This window comes from Mixophyes fleayi, chromosome 9, assembly GCF_038048845.1.
Source record: "Mixophyes fleayi isolate aMixFle1 chromosome 9, aMixFle1.hap1, whole genome shotgun sequence".
Classification (NCBI taxonomy): Eukaryota; Metazoa; Chordata; class Amphibia; order Anura; family Limnodynastidae; genus Mixophyes; species Mixophyes fleayi.
Window position 1 is genome coordinate 112,394,945 of NC_134410.1, and position 15,934 is coordinate 112,410,878.

General features: G+C 45.3%; 1 protein-coding gene across 1 annotated transcript in view; it reads left to right on the forward strand.

Moving 5' to 3' along the window:
• Positions 1 to 15,934, forward strand: part of DUSP9 (dual specificity phosphatase 9) — a 42,857-nt gene that overhangs the window by 10,298 nt on the left and 16,625 nt on the right. Inside the window, exon 2 of the mRNA XM_075184960.1 lies at positions 10,594 to 11,227. The gene's annotated coding sequence lies outside the window, so the exon portion shown is untranslated. The remainder of the gene's footprint in view (positions 1 to 10,593; positions 11,228 to 15,934) is intronic.

The following is a 15,934-nucleotide window of genomic DNA, read 5'->3' on the forward strand; positions in this document are numbered from 1 at the left end:
TGGTTTTACTAGTGTTTATTAACGCCAGTAAAAGCTATTGGATGACCCCAATACCACTTCCCCTTGCGCCTGCTGTTGGGAATGACAGCTGGAGGCAGTGACTTTAGGACCCTGTCTGCTCCATTCACTTGGAAGTGAATGCGCAGGAGTCAATGGGATGTCCTCCATTAATACCCTCCCCCCCCCCCCCCCACTCCAACCACACAAGCAAGAGCTGATTACCATTGTGGGTTTGAAAAAGTGGAGATGTTGCCTATAGCAACCAATCAGATTCTAGTTATTTATTTAGAACATTCCACAAAATGACAGCTAGAATCTAATTGGTTGCTATAGGCAACATCTCCACTTTTTCAAACCCGCAGTTTAGTAAATATACCCCAAAGTCTCAATGTTCACAGTTTTTCATTGAAGTGGCAGCTTCTTTTCTATCTCAGAGACGATCACTGGTGCATAAAAACATGTATCTATGTGCGTTGTAACATATGCACATTTGTTATGATGGATACACATTTCCACATAAAGTTTTCCGCCTACCTGTCAGTGCAATGTAGTATGAAATGGAGGGTTTTTTAAAACACGTCTTGTAGAATCAGGATTTGAGTGCTCACCATTCAGTATTAATGTGCATATTGCTTATACACATCGAGCCATTCACACATACTTCTTGTGTACTTAGGAAAACGCGGATTAAGGCTAAATCCTCGTTTTTAATGCACACGTGAAAGAGCTCTAAGTCTTACGGGACTGTAAGTTTCATGCTAGTTACAATAGGCACTTATTTAGGTTATAGTGTTATTACTAATTATCTGATAGTGTCTAACTTGCCTAAGTCTGGTCACTTGAATGATGAGGCCTAGGAGATTATAAAGTGAGACCTAGCCGCTCTTGTAGAAACACAGGGAGCTAATACAGAGTAAGGTTGGGTACACACTACAGGTTTTTCAGCCGATTATTAGATGATAAACAACCGAACGCCCGATATCAAAATAGTGATGATAATTCCAAAGCACATCGTATCGTTTAATTTGATTTTTTAAACGGACTAAAAATCTCTATAAACGATGGCACAATGTCGCTCCACAATTCTGCAGTGTGTGCACTCAGGACCAGCAGTGTCCATAGATCTCCATAGAGTTTACAGAATCTGGATCTTTTCAGCCGATGGTTATGACAGATGAAGAGCACAGATCTGAAGGTGAATCTTGTACAACGTATATAGTGTGTGCACATGAATCGGCATGCTGATCGGGACCTTCAGTCGTTAGTAAAATCGTTCATGATATTGCATCGGGAGAAATTTTCTGTACTGTGTACCCAGTCTTAGTCGCAAAATGGGCGTAAAAAAAAAAAGCACAGAAAAATACAGTATTTCTACCCATATGCAGAGCTTTATACATCTCGGGATGCATCCACCTGCTGCATCAGCAGCAAATGCGCCTGGTTTACTCCAAGAGAGTATTTGCATTTGTCCTAGAATAGGTGCGAAAGATAAGTCTCTCAACGGGTGTATATGCCTATTTCTTATGGTCTGCACGAGCCGCTTTTGCGTAAACACGCCTTTACTATCCTAGGCCAATGTTAGAACGCCCTTTCTTTCCCCATCGCTCCCGGTGAGTCACCCCTCCCTTGGACGCCACCACATTCCCCTGAGGCCCGTGGTCTGGAGAGATCAGAGTGGAGGACTCTATGACTGCTATTTCAGTTGACGTTTGCCATCAGTCGGAAATTCCGTTGCTGAATTTATTTCCTTGAGCGATTTATGATCAATTTCATATATTATAGAACTGGTCAGTGGCGGATCCAGGGGGGCGCGATCGGGGCGATCGCCGCCCCTAGCAGACACTTGCTGCCGACGGCTGCACAGTATGTGCAGGTCCGTCCAGCCGTGACAGGCAGGGACAGTGTGCTGCCCGGCTGCTCTGACTGTGTTTAAAACACAATCACAGCAGCCGGGCAGCACACTGTCCCTGCCTGTCACGGCTGGACGGACCTGCACATAGTATGCAGCCGTCGGCAGCCTACGATGTTAGAAAGAGGTGGGGCCTAAATCGCCCCGCCCCTAAATCGCCCCGGGTACACCAGTTTTCTAGATCCGCCCCTGGAACTGGTGGATGTGAGGTTTGATATGAGGAGAAAAAAAGAAGGAGATAACAATTGTTTGATGAACAGCCGTGGATACGCTCAGTGTGCCACGGAATTGTCAGATATCATTTGCATTCTCCAGTTGCGTTTTATCCGCTATTCTAAATCTCTGTCAGCAGCAACAGTTGGCAGTGCAGGAAAATCACTGGAGCAACATCATCTATTAACATTTAAAGGATATTTATGGGAAAATATATGCAGATTGATTTTGACAGACATAGGGCTCTGTTTATCATAGCGAGAAAAGCTCTATTTCCACCTAATACGGGTGTTTTCGTTGGAGATAAGGCTTCTCCCTATCTATCAAGGGATTATAACCAGCTGTATCGCAGGAGGTAGCTGCCACCGGCGATAAAATTCACTCATAGGCTTTGTCTGGCAATGGTTTCCCATGTAAAGCCTAATTAACAAGTATTGCAATGGTACATGTACCGCTAACTTCTGTGTCTCAGGATGGCTATAGCGGTAAGTCAACTCTTGGCCTTTTGGCTAAAATCAAGTGAGTACCTGCTCGTGTAAGGGGACCGGAGCCCCCCTGACAACATATGGGAAAGCTTGGTCTGATGCCAGGGTCGGGGTAAGTGGCGTTGAAAGCCTGGGACTAATGTGCACCCCGGAGTGGCGACTGGGAGGGGTGCCATAAATCACTGGTTTTACACCTTAAACATGTGATTTTGTTGGCACCTAGCACATTATACCACTTTCATTTTACGTACTCGCCTTCCTTTTTCCCCCGACACTTTTTTATTTTTATATTTAGTTCACCTTTTCTTTGTCACTTTCTCTTTTTTTTCACGGATTTTAGGGGTGCAGGTACGTTCTTATGGACTCTGTCCTCGATCTAGGGGGGGGCTATGTGGCCTTTAGGTTCCGGCCCCCTTGAACTCCATCGTTGTTGTGCCCTGGGTGAAGCTTCGGAGGACCCCGGGGCAAAACCTTTCGGTGGAGGGGGTCTGAAGACCCTTGCCCCCTTTTGGTTTAGTGGGTCGGGAACTGGGGCCCTTCGTCTGTAGAGGGGGGCCACGTTCTGCACCCTTCGTGCACGGTTTTTGTTTTTTCACCTATTTCTTGCACTTAGGGCATGAAAGCACTGTTCCCGGGCTTTGAATAATAATAAAAATGTTGGTAAGTCAACTCTTAAACACTCCAGGCCAGTTAAGCTGGGCAGCTGAGTTTTTGGTTCCATTCTTACTTACTAGTGCAGCTGTTTCCTCTTGAGATTGTTTTCTATATCATTCTCAGTATAACCTCCTACTGGGACATGGCAGTGGTGGATCCAAGGGAGGAAGGGGGGGGGGCGATCAGGGCAATCGTGCCCCCCCCCTCCCCCAGCAGAGGCTTGTCTCTGCCGAATGAACCTACACATAGTGTCTGCGTGGGTTTCCTCCGGGTGCTCCGGTTTCCTCCCACACTCCAAAAACATACTAGTAGTCAATGAGCATGGGCAGCACGGTGGCTTAGTGGTTAGCACTTCTGTCTTACAGCACTGAGGTCATGAGTTCAATTCCCGATCCTGGCCTTATCTGTGTGGAGTTTGTACATTCTTCCTGTGTTTGTGTGGGTTTCCTCCGGGTGCTTCGGTTTCCGCCCACACTCCAAAAACATACTAGTAGGTTAATTGGCTGCTATCAAAAAATTGACCCTAGTCTCTGTCTCTCTCTGTCCTCTGTGTGTGTATGTTAGGGAATTTAGACTGTAAGCTCCAATGGGGCAGGGACTGATGTGAATGAGTTCTCTGTACAACGCTGCGCAATTAGTGGCGCTATATAAATAAATGATGATGATAATAGTGTGCAGCTGTAGGCAGCCTTAGCTGTCAAAAAGGGGGCAGGGACTAAATCAACCCCCACCCACCCCCGTAAAATAATATTCTAGATCCACGGTCATTGCCTGATTATGTGGTCTGTGTCATGGAGTGGGAATAGCATTCCAATACTGTGTGTTCTAATTCATTCATTTATGTTGCAAATAATATTTACTTATTGATTATGACTGGATTTCTTAATGAAAGATCTACTTTACATGTCCTACAAACTGCACATATTTTCTGATGAATTAAGTAGAAACTAGTGCTTATATTAAACTTAGAACAATTTATTTAAAGGGTTTCTCATCTTCATAGCGTAAATCCCGATCATTGTATTTGATAGCGACTGGGCTCCGGGAGAATTGAAAGGGGGTATGGCGTCCCACAACTCCTTCCATCCTCCCCAATATAACCACTGGAACCACAGGGCCTGATTATCCAATAGGCTGACTAGGCTTCAGCTTAGGGCACAATATTTTGTGGGTGCAAAATTGTGACAGGGAGAGGTATAAACTTTCATTTATTTTAAAATATAAAACATTAGTTGTTCTCCAAAGTACAATGAAAACAGGAAAGAACAATGTAGTAACGTTTTACAAGCAAGTAGGAGAGACAAGGATGGCAAAGAGTGCAGTTACAACAGTCCCCTCCCTCAGGGGCAAACGCAGGATTTGTAGAGGGGGGTTTCCACACCACGCCGCCAGTGGGCGTGACCAGCATACATGGGGGCGTGGCTATAATTTTAGACAGTTCTTGGCTACTCTCCAACTCTTCCTACCACCATAATATACATGGGCAATACTGCGTGCACTACTGTTAGGTGCACACAGCTCTCCCTTTTCAAGCAGAGCCGTGTGAAGCAGGAGCAGGGTCCAGCCAACTCAATTATACAGTGCCCCAGGCTTGGAGGGGGGTTTCCAGGCACTAGGTACCACCCCCCCCCCCCTCAGTTTTCCTATGTCCCTCTACCTTCACCCTCAGTAATGTGCATTGACACTTCCATTCAGCTTTGCATTTCTGAAATTAATGGAAACGAATTGAGTGACAAAGGTTCCCGTTACCCGTTTGCAAGCCAAGTGGAGCTGTGTTTTGAAAACGCATAAAATGCAAGCATTGGTGGAGATTAAGGAAGCCAAATTTTAAATTAAGAATTAGTTTCTTTTTTCTTACCCTTTATTAGCCTGGCATGAACGGTGAGGGGCCACAGCGAGCATATAATCCTAAGGCAGCCCGAACCCTTAATCAAGCCTTGGGTGGAAGGGTTGCAGAAACACGTTGAAATCTTATTATAATGATGTTTTTCTTTAAGTAACACAATAATTGAATGTAAGCTGATGGCATTTAACGTCTGAGCCAGCACCGCTTTGCATAGGCAATAAATTAAACTGTTTCCCGATTTACACATGTAGGATGACTGTGAATGGCGTGTAAGCTGTTTATTGCACTGTTACTGCCTAGGGCATCACATCTGTCTTTCTGTATGCAGAGTGCTGCTGTTCTCTTTGGCATCACAGGGGTTAAGAGAAAACGGTCCTGCAGCAGCAGCAATCCCCAGCGTGTCTCAGCGTGCTCAGGTAGAGGACTCCCCCCAGCGTGCTCAGGTAGAGATCTCCCCCCAGCATGTGCCAGCGTGCTCAGGTAGAGGACTCCCCCCCAGCATGTGCCAGCGTGCTCAGGTAGAGGGCTCCCCCCAGCATGTGCCAGCGTGCTCAGGTAGAGGACTCCCCCCAGCATGTGCCAGCGTGCTCAGGTAGAGGACTCCCCCCAGCATGTGCCAGCGTGCTCAGGTAGAGGACTCCCCCCAGCATGTGCCAGCGTGCTCAGGTAGAGGACTCCCCCAGCATGTGCCAGCGTGCTCAGGTAGAGGACTCCCCCCAGCGTGTCTCAGCGTGCTCAGGTAGAGGACTCCCCCCAGCATGTGCCAGCGTGCTCAGGTAGAGGACTCCCCCCCCCAGCATGTGCCAGCGTGCTCAGGTAGAGGACTCCCCCAGCATGTGCCAGCGTGCTCAGGTAGAGGACTCCCCCCAGCGTGCTCAGGTAGAGGACTCCCCCCAGCGTGCTCAGGTAGAGATCTCCCCCCAGCATGTGCCAGCGTGCTCAGGTAGAGGACTCCCCCCAGCATGTGCCAGCGTGCTCAGGTAGAGGGCTCCCCCCAGCATGTGCCAGCGTGCTCAGATAGAGGACTCCCCCCCAGCATGTGCCAGCGTGCTCAGGTAGAGGACACCCCCCAACATGTCTCAGCGCGCTCAGGTAGAGATCTCCCCCCAGCATGCTCAGGTAGAGGACTCCCCCCAGCATGTGCCAGTGTGCTCAGGTAGAGGACTCCCCCCAGCATGTCTCAGCGTGCTCAGGTAGAGGACTCCCCCCAGCATGTCTCAGCGTGCTCAGGTAGAGGACTCCCCCCCAGCATGTGCCAGCGTGCTCAGGTAGAGGACTCCCCCCAGCATGTGCCAGCGTGCTCAGGTAGAGGACTTCCCCCAGCATGTGCCAGCGTGCTCAGGTAGAGAACTCCCCCCAGCATGTGCCAGCGTGCTCAGGTAGAGGACTCCCCCCAGCATGTGCCAGCGTGCTCAGGTAGAGGGCTCCCCCCAGCATGTGCCAGCGTGCTCAGGTAGAGAACTCCCCCCAGCATGTGCCAGCGTGCTCAGGTAGAGGACTCCCCCCCAGCATGTGCCAGCGTGCTCAGGTAGAGGACTCCCCCCCCCAGCATGTGCCAGCGTGCTCAGGTAGAGGACACCCCCCAACATGTCTCAGCGTGCTCAGGTAGAGGGCTCCCCCCAGCATGTCTCAGCGTGTTCAGGTAGAGAACTCCCCCCAGCATGTGCCAGCGTGCTCAGGTAGAGGACTCCCGCCTCCCCTCACCTCAAACCATCTCTCATCCCTCAACGAGTCACTGCCTGTTCACGCTGCCAAGTCATTTTCTTAGGCCAGCGCTTGGAAATCACACAGAGGCTGTTCCAGGAACCTGCAATTACACATCCAGGAAAGAGAGAGAGATTGGTGGGCATGTTCCAGGGCTTCTTCCCTTGGAGCTAAACACATGAGCTCCTGTAACCCTTTCACTGTCATGAAAGACTGCAAGCTGCAGAAAGAGGGTTAATCCAAACTATGGTGTAAAATCACTGCAGGACTATTATTTTCTTACATTTGTGCAATGCTCTTAACCATTCCTTAGCCGACGAGGACTACATCATGGTTGTAGGCAGTGGCAGGGAAGCGGTTAAGGCACGCAGCTTTGGGACCCCTTTAGTATGCACTTATAGAAGTGCCATTGTTGGGGAGAAGAGACTTGCAGCTGCAGGCACAGTGTGCTGGTGTGTGCGCTGTCACGAGTTGGTATGGGTACAAATAGAGCAAACTCACATGATTAGCTACATGCAATGATGTGATTCCGACAGTGCTGTCAGTACCCACTAGTTACCATCCAGTACCGGCTATGGTAGAGCCAGATTCGTCCTATAATGGTGTTGCTAGAGCTATTTGTGTATCTGTGTTATGTTTCTGGCTCCTTCAGCCCCTCTATATAGTGTGTGTTCCTCTCTCTCTCTATAGATGTACAAACGAACATATATGTGTATATATATATATGTATATTATATATAGACACACACATACAGAGTTCGAAGTTTGCTAGTATACAATGTTGTGCCATACCACCACTTCTCCTATTGACTTCATTGTAGAAATATCAAATTCCATTTACTTACATATTCTATACCAACACTTTTAATTTTTCTCTTTCTCTCTCTATGGGGTCTATTTACCAAGCATTTTTCCTGTGTTAACCCCCCCGAAAACAACAGTACCGTGAAATCACTATGTACTATTGAAGCATCGCAGCAGATATCTCAGATATCTGCTGCTTTGCATTTCCTATCGTTTTTCTGAGCACTCCCCATAACAGTCTGAAGAGCAGAGCTGGACAGCGCATGTGTGGAGGGATCATGTGATCCCTCCCTGTCAATCATTCTGCAGTTGGCCGTCCAGGATGTTACTGCGCATGCACCAACTATTCGGTCGGTGCATGCTCACTAACAAAAAAAGAAAAAAAAAAAGAGAAGATCATCCCAGCCTTCAACATTGAGAAAAGACTGCGGTGATCAGGTGAGTCACTTCTCAGGGACAGCAGGTTATCGGCACTGCTGTCCCTGAGAAGTTTGTTAATACATAGCCGTTACTTTTCAATCCTTATCAAGGAGATAAGGATTGAAAAGTATCAAGTCAAAATAACGAAGGGTCATAAATAGACCCCTATATATATACAGTGGTTGAAGTGGGGGTGTATACAGGTGGATACCCATACTTGGCAACGTTTTAATGTTGGCCTCTGGAAGATCCCAAGGGGGAGGTGGGTGTGTGTGTGGGGATGGGGCTCGGTGAATCGTATCATTTTTCCACACCCCCTAAGCACAATGATGCACACTTTGCATTTTACTGCGGGGGCCAGGTTAAAATGACGCAAATCCCCGAGAATCGCATCATGGTGGCTCCAAATCCTGTCCACTTCAGTAGAAAGTGGGCAGATGCAGCAGGATGTCTGGGAGACCTACCCGGAATTCGGGAGTCTCCGGGAGAGTTGGCACGTCCATGTACCATGCCATCACTTCTCCTACTGCCTTCATTGTAAACTATCAAATTCCATTCACTTGCTGAGAACTTGTTCATAGGATTCTAAAGGCTTTAGAGCAAATTTAGGCAACCAGTGTGCTCCAGCTGTAGAGCTAAAAGTCCCAGCATGCCCTGACAAGGTTCCTTGATTACCTGAGCCTGCTTTACAGTACTGTCTAATACTTCACCACATGATCTCTTCTGGTTCTATTACACTGACTTATAGGTGGAAATGCAAAAAAAAAAGATTCTTGTATAAAAGCACTCTATGGTCACTTATCATTTTTTTTGTTACCTACCCTCGGGTGTACGTTATTCATTATATTATATTGACTCAGCCCTGCAGACTGTCACTGTAAATTCATGGCTGGGGACTTTTCTTTACAAGAGGAGACATCACGAATTGTCTTTGGGAGTCAATTATCCCTGATTCCCAAAAGATAATTCTGTGATGTTCCTTTATCTAGCGAACTGCTGCTGGTCAAACTGCCGCGATATCAGTGTGTGGTTGTTTACCTAGTGTGAATTTACAGCAAAGTCCTGTATTTCTCATGCTGCCATCAGAAAATAACCCCTGGGAAAATTGGAATGGTGGAATTCTGTAGCGACTATTAACCCTCCATGAGCATCACTTTGGTATGTTGCATTTAAAAAAAAAATGTTGTTTTAGCTCCCTTGCGACACTGTTGGAGAATGGTGTGAGCTAAATAATGTACTATGTGAGTGCTGGATGACACAGATACCAACGTCTCTGGAGGGGGATAATTCACGAACGTCCAGTGTCCATTATTGGTGGGAAGATTCCAGTGGGTTCAGTAATGGTCTAAATGACTATGTCAGAGGGTTAGGTGGGGGGAAAAGGGGGGTGTTTGTTTTGTTTAGTCGATTAGAAGTCAATTTAAAAATATTCATTTTAGCAGTATGTCACGAGCAAAGTAGTTATTTTGACTTAATGTCCCGGTCATGGAGTCCTCGGACCTCTGCCTATTAGATTGCAAATTAGATTCTGGTCAGTAGGTGAGCTAATGCACTTGTCGAACGTCTTCTGTGTAGACACTTGGGGCTAAATTTACTAAGCTGCGGGTTTGAAATACTGGGGATGTTGCCTATAGCAACCAATCAGATTCTAGCTTTCGTTTATTTAGTACTTTCTACAAAATGACAGCTAGAATCTGATTGGTTGCTATAGGCAACATCCCCACTTTTTCAAACCCGCAGCTTAGTAAATCTAGCCCTTGGCTTCATCGGTGGACTGGAACTAGGGTGTTTAGTGCAGGATCCTGGAAATTAAAAGGACCAATTTTAGACAATTCCTATGCAGCCCCTGACTACATTATATGCTGTCAGCCCCTCAGTAAATCAGTATTCTATCATTTTGTGCATCTCACATCCAACAATATTATCATGTTTTGTTTTGGGTTATTTTTGTTTAAGAATGAAAAACTACTGTACTCTATACAAACAGGATTGCATAATAAAATGATTCACAGTTCCACACTCCAGAATAAGCGTTTACAAAAAAACAGAAAATAAAATAAACTAGATTAAAAATAAAATGGATTGAGTTGAAAATTGTCGTTTTGGTTCTGCAGTTGAAGTGATGCATAGAATATATGTCTCCTTAGTTCTGCTGGGGAACTACAACTTCTGGCTGGCTGAGGATACTATGAGTTGTGATCCAACAACAAACAGCTGGAGGGGTGACAGGTAGCACTTTCTGATCGCTGCAGGTAGATCATACATGGGCATGTTTTATTGTATCTCATGTGTGCTTCTTTAACATTGCTGGTTGTGTGATGAACGAGCTCACTCAGCACATGGAACGATTGTATCACATCCTCTTCCACTGCTGAGGTCATGTCAATAGGAAACCTGCTAGCAGCATGGAGACACGCAAGGGGTTTGGGGGGGAGGAAATTGGGGGTGGATTTCCAGGAAAAGGGGCAGCCAAAGCCTCTCCCTCTGGTTTGTCAATTATTCCCCACATGTGAACGCAGCCTTGCCAACTAAGTCTGCTCTTTTCCCCCTCTTTGCAGATCTCTAGGATAAATCTTTAATCGTACTCCTTACAGTGGGACTGTAGGAGTTTTCTTCACTGGACACAGAGAGAGAGGACGAAGAAGCAGTTTTTCCTGTGTGTGTCATCTCACTTTCCACACTGGAATACACCTGGATGCCTTCTCGCCAAAGACGCACAGCAAAGAGGAGGGAGGCTGTTTTATCTGAATTGCAGCTCGGAATGTCTTGTGGCTTTGGATAGACAGCGAGGGACACCTGTAATCAGCTCACTGTGAGAAAGAGGACCTCCCGCATTTCTACCAGAAGGAAATGCCTGGTACTGCTGAACACGAACAGAGCTTACAGGGCAGGAGCAGAAAGCAAAGCTACATTTTCTGAATGAAGAGGGAGACACAGTTAGCAGAACAGTCACATACAGCACATGAGCTTTCAACTGGGACATTGACGTTAACTGAGCTGGATTAACAATCTGCCTAACGCCATTTAAGCATTTCCTGAAAGCCACACACAGTAATTAAATAACATCCAGTAAAATCACAGTGGATCATTATGTTTGCCAAGAGGCTCAGACCAAATAGTAATTTTGCATTGTGAGAATATACCTCCTGTCTAGCAGAGGAGAGGGAACGAGAGAGGCATCTGAATGAAGAGGTGAGTGTCTGTCTATATGTGTGGTTAGAAACAACCTTAGGAACCGGATGATCAAAGAGTAGACTAAAAATAAATAGTCTTGTGAAAATTACATAGTCTGCAGCATTTGCTAATATGAATCTTATAGGGGATGGTACAGCAGGGGGTAAATGTATCAAGCTGAGAGTTTTCCGGCGGGTTTGAACAACCAATCAGATTCTAGCTATCATTTATTTAGTACATTTTACAACATGATAGCTAGAATCTGATTGGTTGCTATAGACAACATCTCCACTTTTCAAACCTGCCGGAAAACTCTCGGCTTGATACATTTACCCCCAGAACTCTGGAGATGGGAAATAACTAATAATCTGCAAGTTATTCAAAAAGTATTAACAAGTGCCCTTAAGGCGGTAGTAAGGGGGACAGCCGTTCGGGTTGCCTCTAGGCTACGAAAGTCAAATCTTCATAACCAGCAGGAATTAGAATCCAAGTTTATTCTGCTAGTGGGTAAATGTATCAAGCTGCCAGATTCCGGCGGTTTGAAAAGTGGAGATGTTGCCTATAGCAACCAATCAGATTCTAGTTATCATTTATTTAGTACATTCTACAAAATGATAATTAGAATTTGATTGGTTGCTATAGGCAACATCTCCACTTTTCAAACCCGACAGAAACTCGCAGCTTGATACATTTACCCCCTAGAATCCCAGAATAAAAAAAGTTTTAGCAATGCTCTGCAAAGTAGGAACTAGGAGGTTTTGGATGATACAAGTTTAAGCAGCTATGTGCAAAGTGGAACAGAGATGGAAAATACTTGGTGACAGCACCTACTACCGGACGGCTGTTATATAGACCTGCAGGGTGTTGCGGCAGGGCGAGTTGGGTATAGGGTGGCAGAGAGGGGACAGCTTCTTAAGGTTGTCTGCTGGCTTGCACAGGGGTAGTAGGGAGGGTTCCATATGCTGCCAATACCTGGGGAGTGGAGAGGGATGGCTCACCTGTCCTGTATAATGAAGTGTATTGTTTCATTCATTAGTTTAGTTCTTACACACTATAATTATTTTATTCCTTCATATGATTTATATTTCCTCCAGCTGATTATTCTAACAGCCAGCAGGGGGCGCTCTTAAATATAATTTCACAAAATTGTCCCAATTTCTGCACCGTTCCGATTATTACTCATCTTCCAAGTGTATATGTCTATACGATCACTGTCTGTAAGAAGAACTATATCTGCAGCACTGATGACACAACTGTGACATAAATGCTGGTGGATGCAATTTGTAAATCAGTTGTTTTGTGTTAAATATTGATGTTACCTCACACTCGGGTAAGTCTAGCGTTTCTGCTGCCTGAGGTGTGAATGTGCCCCCCACCCCCACCACCACCTTCCAGCATCAATACCGTTTAATATGACTGGTGTACAATACAAAACCAATCCCAGTGGCACACGTGTACAATATATGATTATACTCAACAGTAGTAACATGCCAAGTAATATGCTCACAGGTGGTAATAAGCCTGGTAACACAACCAAAGGTGGTAGTTATACGCCCAGTCTTATGCCAAGCAGCAGTAATGTCCACTAATAAGGTCATAAGCACAACAGTAGTAATGTTTGGTAACTAATTAATGATGCCCAGTAACGTCTCCACAGTACTAAATACCGTAAAATGTGGCATCAATATTAATGCCCAGTAATATGCCATCTGTAATGCCCGGTAATATGCCAGCTGTAATGCCCGTTAATATGCCAGCTGTAATGCATGGTAATATGCCATCTGTAATGCAAGGTAATATGCCAACTGTAATGCATGGTAATATGCCATCTGTAATGCCCGGTAATATGCCAGCTGTAATGCCCGGTAATATGCCAGCTGTAATGCACGATAATATGGCAGCTGTAATGCATGGTAATGTGCCATCTGTAATGCAAGGTAATATGCCATCTGTAATGCAAGGTAATATGCCATCTGTAATGCATGGTAATATGCCAGCTGTAATGCCCGGTAATATGTCAGCTGTAGTGCATAGTAATATGTCAGCTGTAATGCCCAGTAATATGCCAGCTGTAATGCCCAGTAATATGCCAGCTGTAATGCATGATAATATGGCAGCTGTAATGCACGGTAATATGCCAGCTGTAATGCACGATAATATGTCAGCTGTAATGCATGGTAATATGCCATCTGTAATGCCCAGTAATATGCCAGCTGTAATGCCCGGTAATATGCCAGCTGTAATGCAAGGTAATATGCCAGCTGTAATGCACGGTAATATGCCATCTGTAATGCATGGTAATATACCAGCTGTAATGCCCGGTAATATGCCAGCTGTAATGCACGGTTATGTGCCATCTGTAATGCAAGGTAATATGCCAGTTGTAATGCACGGTAATATGCCATCTGTAATGCATGGTAATATGCCATCTGTAATGCACGGTAATATGCCAGCTGTAATGCACGGTAATATGCCAGCTGTAATGCCCGGTAATATGCCATCTGTAATGCCCGGTAATATGCCAGCTGTGATGCACGGTAATATGCCATCTGTAATGCCCGGTAATATGCCAGCTGTAATGCACGGTAATATGCCATCTGTAATGCCCGGTAATATGCCAGCTGTAATGCACGGTAATATGCCAGCTGTAATGCCCGGTAATATGCCATCTGTAATGCATGGTAATATGCCATCTGTAATGCATGGTAATATGCCATCTGTAATGCCCGGTAATATGCCAGCTGTAATGCACGGTAATATGCCAGCTGTAATGCCCGGTAATATGCCATCTGTAATGCATGGTAATATGCCATCTGTAATGCATGGTAATATGCCAGCTGTAATGCACGGTAATATGCCAGCTGTAATGCCCGGTAATATGCCATCTGTAATGCATGGTAATATGCCATCTGTAATGCACGGTAATATGCCAGCTGTAATGCACGGTAATATGCCAGCTGTAATGCACGGTAATATGCCATCTGTAATGCACGGTAATATGCCAGCTGTAATGCCCGGTAATATGCCATCTGTAATGCATGGTAATATGCCAGCTGTAATGCATAGTAATATGCCAGCTGTAATGCCCGGTAATATGCCAGCTGTAATGCATGGTAATATGCCATCTGTAATGCACGGTAATATACCAACTGTAATGCACAGTAATATGCCAGCTGTAATGCCCAGTAATATGCCAGCTGTAATGCACGGTAATATGCCAGCTGTAATGCATGGTAATATGCCATCTGTAATGCACGGTAATATGCCAACTGTAATGCACAGTAATATGCCAGCTGTAATGCCCAGTAATATGCCAGCTGTAATGCATGGTAATATGCCATCTGTAATGCCCGGTAATATGCCAGCTGTAATGCCCAGTAATATGCCAGCTGTAATGCATTATAATATGTCAGCTATAATGCATGGTAATATGCCAGCTGTAATGCCCAGTAATATGCCAGCTATAATGCATGGTAATATGCTGATATTAATACCTAGTTATTTGCCAGCTATGAAGTGTTTTGAGTAATATGCCACTAGTAGTATCCCATAATATGATAACATTGATGCTCAATAATATGCTATCAATAATGATACTCAGTAATATGCTATAAGTAATATGCCAGCTGTAGAAATGTACAGTAATATGCCAGCTGTCGATATGCCCAATAATATGCCAACAATAACATTCCCAATGATATGCTAACGTTAATGCCCAGTAATAATATGCCAGCAGTAGTGAAGTGCCAACGCCATGGTGCCCCCCAACACCATACACCTGCCTGGTTACCCACCAAACACTTGTTCTTTAACCCTTTCATGTGCACCACAAGAGCCACAATCAGTTTTGTATTTTTATTCTGCATTGGCTTTTATAGTGTGATGCAGAACATCACCTTTTCCCTGACAGATAAATAGTGAATTATTTGTTGCTTCAGTAGCAAGCAACCTATATTCACTTATCTGCCTTCAGATATCAGAACAACTGTTTAGTCAGAGAATCATGTACAAGATAACCAGTGAAATGACTGTGGACGTACACCTTACAGTGAATGAAATCTGTTAGTACTAACGTACGATACAGTTGAGTTTTCCTTTGACTGAGCATAGGCACTATTACAAAAAAGTGAACATGAGACTACAACTTACAGTTACCAGAGATGTTTCAGAATTTACTGCCCATAAATTATCATGGCAGCTCCCAATCAAGAAAAACAGGAAGGAAAAAAAAAAGGAATCCTTGTCCTGTTGGATGTACTCCCAAGGTGCTGATTACTACTACCTCTACAGCCCTGCAGCCATGGGTTCCATCCTGACCAGTGTAGACTGGGGATTTCCTAATGGTAATCTGGTTTCCTCCCAGTACTCTGGTTTCCTCCCGCTACTTTTGATTTCCTCCCGGTACTCTTGGTTTCCTCCCGGTACTCTTGGTTTCCTCCCGCTACTCTTGGTTCCTTCCCGGTACTCTTGGTTCCTTCCCAGTACTCTTGGTTCCTTCCCGCTACTCTTGGTTCCTTCCCGGTACTCTTGGTTTCCTCCCGCTACTCTTGGTTTCCTCCCGCTTCTCTTGGTTTCTTCTGAGTTCTCTGGTTTCCTCCCGCTACTCTTGGTTTCCTCCCGCTACTCTTGGTTTCCTCCCGCTTCTCTTGGTTTCTTCTGAGTACTCTGGTTTCCTCCCGCCACTCTTGGTTTCTTCCCACTACTCTTGGTTTTCTTCCCGTTACA